Below are 8192 nucleotides of genomic sequence, written 5' to 3'. Positions count from 1 at the left end.
TGGCTTTTTATTTGTCCCAGGCTAGTATGGTCAATAGAAGGCTGAAGAAAATGTGATTAAGCTACATGGAACCATAAATTAGCTTGCTATGAAAAGAAATGTCACAAGCAAAACTTTCCAGTAAACATAATCCTAAAGGGAACTGAATAGGGTACAAAGCATGAGGAGAAACACAGTGGTTAATTTTTATAGGTGGAATATTACTTCAGTACAACAAAAGGCAGTTCTCTAACTCCCTTTATTTGAACAGATGTTTGCCTTGTGTTGTCTTTTGTACTCTCAGCACTTTGCTGTCAGTCTTGTGTGGCAAAGCTCTGCTAATGCCCTTCTAATACATAGTCTCCTTTATTTTTTTTCTGATTGAAAAATGTAGACCCCTCAAGTGAGACAGCAGTATTCGTCTCACACACCAGAAGCTGGAATCACTGTCACTTCTATTAGCAGCCTTCTGCTGAGAAACACAAAGATGATAACAGTGAGCACTAACATTTTGACATGTACCAGTCACAGGACTTAATAGTAACATCAAATTGACATACCTACCTCATAGGGAAAAGAGTGAGTCCTCGAAGGAAATACAGTCCCACTTCCCTGTAACTGTCACCACTTTCCTTCCCGTGACACCTATTTGGGGATGTTGGATCAAAACAGTGAAATCAGTTTTAGGATTACATCCCAACCTGACTGATTTTGCTGTACATGCGGGTCAGAGTCTTTTCAATTGCACTCACAGTCATCTGCTGCTATAACAGAGTCCAGTGCTCCCATTGAGACCTCTGCCTATCTCCCACAATTCCCAAGGGACCATTGTCCAGTTAAAATGGGAATACAAGGACTGTTCATCATTAAATACCAGAAGTTCATGTGAATTTTGCTATCAGTGCTTCCCAGCAGCCAAGCTTATTTTAGTAAACCCCGTACCTTTTGAATTCTGGCATCTTTGAAGATGGGTGCACTCCCAAAAGCCAGGTGAGTTTTGTTTTCCTGCAGGGTGGGAAGGTCCTCCGATGCCACAAATATCCCATACCCCAGCAAGTCAGAGTTTGCATGGAGGTATCCTAGTGCAGCAAGAACCTCTAACTCCATGTATGTATTTAGATTGCTTTTTGTTCTTTGTCGCTTTATTTCATTTCCTCTTTTCTGTATGGATTAATAACAGATCTATGTGTGGCCAGGAGCTGTACCCTTGAAGAGCTGTACCCTGTAAGGCCCCCTGGGCTTGCATGGCAGCAGCTAGGACTGGCACATGCCCAACGGTGTGGGTCTCTTAAAAGAAGCACCTCCAGGGCAGTTATGGGGAAGGGATGCTCCTGCCTTTCACGTGTGCCTGTGTGAGTGTGAAGGCGCATGTAGGAGTTGCTCTTATTACTCACTCCTTGGCAATTAATGGCATGTCTTACACAATGATTGATGAGGTATTAAGCATAGGCTGTGGTTTATTGGATGGTAAGCATGTTGGTGCTACATGGATATCATTGACCCAACAATCTCCTTCTGTGCTCCCAGCCCGTCTCACGTTGATGCTGGACCCAGGCTATTTTCTCATTGTTGAATATTTGCCTTTTAATTTTCTCTGATCTTTCTCTTCCCTTCTCTGTGCCTAGTAATTATCTGTTACTTATTATATGGACAGGACAATTTTCCTTCATTACTTGATCTGAGCCACTTAAGTGGATACTGTTACTGAAAGCCCTGGGAAGAAGGTAGGTCTGAGAAGACAGTGGTTATTGCTGGAGGCCACAATTAATTACACATGCCAATATGGAAGTATGGAGGAGAGCAACAGGTGAAAGGAGGGAGCATTCAGAACAGCGTCATCAGCAGATGTGGCTTGTTATCAGGAGTGTTATAGCCAGCAGTACCACTAGTAAAGCCCTAGAGATTTAGCCCTCCTTTACTACTTCCTAATAAAGTGATATAAAATAAAGTGTTATTTGATTTCATAAAGAAATTTAAAGGATAATATATTCACTATTCCCATGATATTTCCTTTCTAAGATTGTCTGTTCCACTTGACAAGTTTATGAGCTAACAAGTTCTTATGCAGTCAGAAAGAAATTCAAAGCCTACAGGTAGCATACAGACTATTTGTAAACTGGGGTCCCAGAGTGACACAAATCCTGCTTAGGATGAACGGAATGGCTTGCTCCTAACTTTATTTTCAAGTACATAGGTTTTTTTTCCAACTCCATCAGCTGATCTAACAAAAGACATTGACTCTCAAAACGAATGTTGTCTCAGTAGTCCTAAGCCACACACCTGAAATTGTCCCCCATCTCCACATGTGGCACTTAACAGTTGCTCTATGGCAAAGAAAATCACTTTTTTGCAAATACATCAGATGTGACAATAACAGTGACTTGTTCTCTTAGGTAATAGCAAAATGGCTAATTGAAGTAGGTAGCCAGAATTTGGGGTCTTCCTGGGCTGAGATGGTTCCTGCACACATTGACTAATTCCCAGTAAATGTCCCAGTCTTGGTGATGTAGGAGAGGTCAGATAGGAAAAATGAAAGACACCATCCTTCTGTCTAAGTTGTGCCTACAATAGAAAGTGAACTACATAGAAAGTGCACAATAATCAATAAGCCAGAAAGTGAAAGTTCTAAAATGAACAACATCCTGTTAAGTTCAGCCTGGAGAAGCAGAAGAGCCAGATGAGCCTGGTGGACACATGAGCCTGGGGTGCTGTTTCTTTACATTTGGTACAATGACTTTTAACAGAGCTAGGCACGCTGGTACCTCAACAGGTTCATGCAGAGCTAGATCGGGCATCTCTGTTTTGCCACAAATGCTTGTCTGAAATTCTGGAGCAATTGGTCCTCATAGTGACTCTGACATACCCCAGAAAGCCTCTCTTCTGTTCATGCTTTCATAAAATATATACATATTGTTTCAGAAAAAGCACAGTTTATTATGTCTACAGCATTAAGCACATTCACATGAACCCCTGTCTTACTAAGCTTTACAAATATTGAAGAAGGCAGGGTTTGCTACCCAGTATTTGCTTTTTATAAAGAAGTAGCTAAAGGTTATTTATTGTTTTATTTTCCATTGTAAATAAAAAATCCAAATTATATGTACCCTTAGGGTAAACAAAAATGAAAGAATCTAATGAAATTGGCACTTAAATTGATTCTTTTCTAGTCTATTCTATTGAAAGCTCAAACGCACAACACAGTTTGTATGTATAAAACACTAACACAGATAATTTCTTCTACTGTGATGGGTTGCAAATCCTTCCAGCAGAAATGACTGATTAACCTAGACCCCATTATCCATTGGGTTTTCCAGTCAGGCTTCAGTCTTGAGAAGATTTAATGTCCTTGAATACCTTTGTTTTGCAAGATTCAGACCTTCAATTTCAGCTCTCCTGTCTAGTTCATTGTGGTGGTTTAAACCCAGCCAGACAGCTCGTTCACTCACTCCCCCTCTTCTTGCCCTCCCCCTACTCCCGGAGGAGCGGAGAGGAGAATTGCAAAGAATGCAACTCCCACGGGTTGAGATAAGAACAGTTTAGTAACTAAGGTATAACACAAACCACTACTGCTACCACCAATAATAATAATGATAAAGGAAATAACAAGGGAACAGAATACAACACCTCACCGCCAGCCAACTGGTAACTCACCCCCCCCAGCCCAACCAAGCACCGACCGATACCTCCTCCAAACCTGCAGTCCTAGCCCTTCCAGGTAACTATCTGTTACCTCCTGGGCATGACGTGCTGTGGTATGGAATACCTCTTTGGCTAGCTTGGGTCAGGTGTCCTGTCTCTGCTTCCTCCCGGCTTCCCCTCCTCCCTGGCAGAGCATGAGGCTCACAAAGTCCTTGGCCAAACCAAAACATCCTTGTTATCAGCTCTGTTCCCGAGCTGAAAGTCAAAACACAGCACTGCACCAGCTACCAAGAAGGAGAAAAATGACTGCTACTGCTGAACCCAGGACATTCATATACACATGTAAGCTGCTGACTACAAGGAAAGTAGAAGACCTATACAGCCTTGGATTCAAATAATTTAACTGTAAACTCTGACAAATCAGAAGTGCAAGTGGGGGATGCATTTTGCTCATTACTGTCACTCTGCAATAGGAGGTACCTCCATACAGTTATGATGTGTCATCTTTATAATTTTAAACAATCACTAGAAATGTCAGTTGCATTTTAGGCGCCTCCTCCTCCAGCTACATATGCTGTACACACCAGCACCTGAATGATGACAGTAGCAAAAGAAAGAAACATACAGAAATCACTGAAGGTGCTGTCAACAGCCTGTGTTTTCTTGCATGTAAAAGGAGCTCCTTCATCTTTACTATTGATCTATTTTTCCTTTAATGAAAGAAGCCAAGAGAGCAGGGGATCAAGAAATTAGGAGAGGAACACTTGGACTGAAGTGGAACAGTTTTAAAAATAAACTCAGCTGGAGGTTTGAAAACTGGGAATGAGATCAAATTCATGAAAATCGGCCAACGTTTCTGTTGGGTGACTACTAATTTCGAATTCTTCATTTTTCAGATCCCACAGCAGAATTCAAGAGTAGTCTGACAGTGCTCAGGATCAGACCTCTGGAAATCTGACCTTTTGTCAACATTAAACTGGGCACTCAGAATTTCTACTTACTTTTGAGAAGTGTTAGTCTTTGGGAATGTGCCCTGCGGAAGGTAAATATTTCTCTTTTTATTCTTTTTCCCCTTCCTTCCTATGCTTCTGTAGTTATTTTGTCCCAGGCTACCAATCCACTGCAGCAAATGGATTCTTCTGTTGTGGTTTAGCATAGGAATATGCTTTAGGATGGAATAAACTGAAGGATTAGACCAGTAAAGGTATCTATGAGTAACTTCATGTATGGAGGAAGTGTAATCCCATGAGTTTTCTCCCACATTATGGGTGAGCTGCAGATGGACCCAAAAATAAGAGCTAGCCCTTGTTTCAATTGTGATAGCGAATTGTATGTGTTGTCAGGTTAATTCAGGCTTTAGTGAAATCCATTAAAAAAGCATGTTCTTTGCAAAAAAGCCTGCTCATCTCCTTCTGCCACTTGAATCTGACAGATGTTCAAAACCCTCTGAAGATTAGGCTTGTGGAGAGAGAATACGTGTGAGTAAAACCGAAGGTAAAATCCTAATTTCGTAACATAAATGGAAAATGTCCCATTGACATCCACCGAACTAAGACTTTGCATTAAGTGGCTTTGTACAGAGCACTTCTCTTTCTAAAAGCAGTCTTTATGCATCGAAGCTTCCACAGCGAAGCTAATTTATAATCTGGTCAGGACCTGTGTACGGGTGTGTACATTTATATGTCTGACATGAAAATTTTCTACCAGCCAATCACCACTGCAGGGCAGACTGGAAACTGGCAGAGTAGCTAATTACTCTCACCAAGAGAAATCTGCTAGCTTGATTCATGCCTGTTTACCAATTGTCGCTGTTGTTTCAGCCGTATTCTCAGAAAAGGATTTGCTAGGGATGACTCTCCTGGAACTTTGTTTTTCAGTTTTGCTATGCTACAAGCCACGTCTCATTCTTCATTCCCAAAGGCACTTCCCTGGACTTCCACATAATGGTAGTGATAGCCATTGAGTAGGTAGTAATTAGGCTAATTACTGTATGGCACCATCCTCTTTCATGACACTATTCATCTGTAGATCTAAAACTACACCTGGAAGGAGACCTCACGGTCACTGCTTAAAGATTCCTTAACAGAATGCTGAGGTTAACACTGAGGCTTCAACCTTACTTAAAATCTTCCAACCGGGGTAAATAAGTACTAACTGAGCTAAAAGGCACTGGTGTTGTCAGGGAGCACCTGACACAGTCTCACTGAAGTCAGCAGAAAAACTGACATTGATTTGGATCAGACTGACAAAGTAGGAAAAACAAAGAGGGTAACTCGAACACTGATGCCGTTTTTTCCATTTCCTGCTTCACTGAATATAAAGAACTCTTCCACTATGCAGAAATTTACCTTAATCTCTAAGTGCATGTTATAAATAAAAGGGGTTTTTTTAATTGTTAGGAAAATAACAATGTTCACCATTTGGCTCATGTGTATATCACTGCTACAGTGCAGGTTGTGGCCATGTAATGACTGTTCAGCAATGCCTGTTTTTTTTCTGTGATATATCTTTCTGCCTCAAGAGGTTGATTGTAAATGATTGGATGGACAGTCACCACATCTGCTATTTTGATGACTCTTGTAGGTCAAGGCCTTCTTCTGTTTATGGCATATGTAGGACTGGGGGGTTGGAGTCACCCAGACAGTAGGAAAGTTCTCTTCCATTACAAAGGATCTGAAGTGAGCGAGATGTTAAAGAATATACCATCCAGCATGCTGTTCCAAGACCTAACAGCTACTAAATAGTATCTGGTCCTTCTAAAATGAAAATGAAAGAGCAATTGCCTCCTTTTGCAGAATTTCAAGTGCACTTTAAACAACAGAAGTGTTTGTCCACCTGCACAAGCCCTCTTACAGAAATAATTCACCCTGCCAAGTAGACTGTACTTGTAGTTCCTTGGGAAAATCAGGTTGTCTGAAAATGCTTCCTATCTTTTTTCTTGGGGAGCAGTATTCCTCAGCTCTCCCTATGAGATCATTCTGGGAGTGGGAGCCAGTACCAAGCTAAGCCTGCCAAGCCTTTTCTGAATTATACTGGTTGGCCAGGGCTCCCACCAGGCCCTGGTGCAGTTACGGATGACCAGAGTACAGCTCACTCTCCCTTCTCATGGGAAGGAGGGCACTGACAAGGATTGGCAGAGGGACAGCTTCTGAGACTCAGAATCCCCCAAATCCCCATAGAAGTAGTGCAGAGCCTGTGCAGTTGGCCCTGGTATACCTCCTTTGTTAGAACATTTATTAAATGATATCTTTGCATTTCAGCAATTTGTCATGCCAAGGAAGATAAAAGCTTTGCCTGGTTCACTATCTGACTTCAAGAAGTGGCCAGAAGCAGCTGGCTTGAGAGGATATAGAACAAAGGCGAAGTTAGCAATACCTCCTGCTGCACTCCCTCAGCTTTGCCTCCACCAATCTCTGGCTACCACTTGACCAAAAGTGGTACCCTTGTATTTGCATGTGTGTCCAAAATAACAGGCCCATGTGCACAAACAACTCTTGGTAGGTGGCAGTGTCCACTGCTGCCACCATCCCTCCTCCAGCATGTGACCCAATGTGCTCAGCAGCAGCCTGCATCCACTTACCGATGTCCTGCTTGCTCATAATGCAACGAATTCTAAGGACTGAAGCATGTGTTCAAACTGGCTCTGAGCAATGATGCTCCAGTCTAGATTTGTAACCAATTTGTTTTTCCTGAACCTGGCTATTTTCCAACTCAGTGCTCTGGTTTGGTCTAAAGCTATAGTTTGTGTCTGAACCTGAGCCCAGAGCCTGCTTGAATAGGATCTGTTGTTCTCTTTTGAGGCTATTTCAGATAGCAGTGGTCCCAAAGGAGTAACTTTGTGCCTTTGGAAGCAGCTCTCCCTCCCAGTGAAGCCTTTCATGGCAATGACCTCAGAAACAGCCACGTGAAACAGTCCCTTTTAACAGGAAACACATTCAGACTGAGCACAGAACTCAATATTTGTGAACTTCAGATGCTTTTTGCAAAAGTTTTAAATACAAAGGTGTAAAACATTCAAACACCCAAGAATCTGGCAAGCTCCAACTTACCTCCAAGCACAAGTGAAGGAGAGGGAAGGGAGGAAAAGTCTGGGAGGAGCATGCCTGGCTATGGGGTCCGGGGAGCTGCCACTGATTCAGTGCAGACCTCAGCAAGTCAGTGGGGCAATTCATGCACCTCTCCTGGGAGCCAAAATGCGTCACTTGTATGTCATTAATCCAGCAGTATTTTATAAACTTTTTTTTAAACTATTTTTTTAAATAGTTTATAAACTTTTATCTATGTTTTTTGATGAAGCAGAGTACAAATGGGTTAGTAATGGACAGCAAAGACTGGGAGACAGAGCTGAGGCAAGACCCACCCTCACAGACCATAGTCCCTGCGTATGCAGCATACATGCTGCTGTGCATGAAGCACCGATGAAAGGAGCCGAGTACCTGTTTCAGCTTTGAAGGGTGAGAAAGTGTCGTGGTTTAAACCCAGTCAGGTAACTTGTTCACTCACTCCCAGTGAGTGGTGCCGAGCGGACAACAATAGAGGTCCGTGTCCCCCCCTCCCCCACCGGGGCTCTCCCC

At 42.5% G+C, this 8192-nt stretch overlaps 1 long non-coding RNA gene across 1 annotated transcript; it reads right to left on the bottom strand.

The window, feature by feature from the left end:
- Positions 1 to 220: 220 nt before the first annotated feature.
- Positions 221 to 7037, bottom strand: LOC133266348 (uncharacterized). The gene is made up of 3 exons (XR_009742335.1): positions 6994 to 7037; positions 544 to 624; positions 221 to 451 (listed from the first exon to the last, which is right to left on the bottom strand). It is a non-coding gene; the product is annotated as an uncharacterized LOC133266348 (long non-coding RNA).
- Positions 7038 to 8192: the final 1155 nt, after the last annotated feature.

Source organism: Pezoporus flaviventris, unplaced genomic scaffold (genome assembly GCF_033815535.1).
Source record: "Pezoporus flaviventris isolate CSIRO_AGI_PZ_B2104156 unplaced genomic scaffold, CSIRO_AGI_Pfla_v1 ptg000007l, whole genome shotgun sequence".
NCBI lineage: Eukaryota > Metazoa > Chordata > Aves > Psittaciformes > Psittacidae > Pezoporus > Pezoporus flaviventris.
The sequence above is the reverse complement of the archived record's forward strand: the minus strand, read 5'-3'. Positions and strand labels throughout refer to the sequence as shown.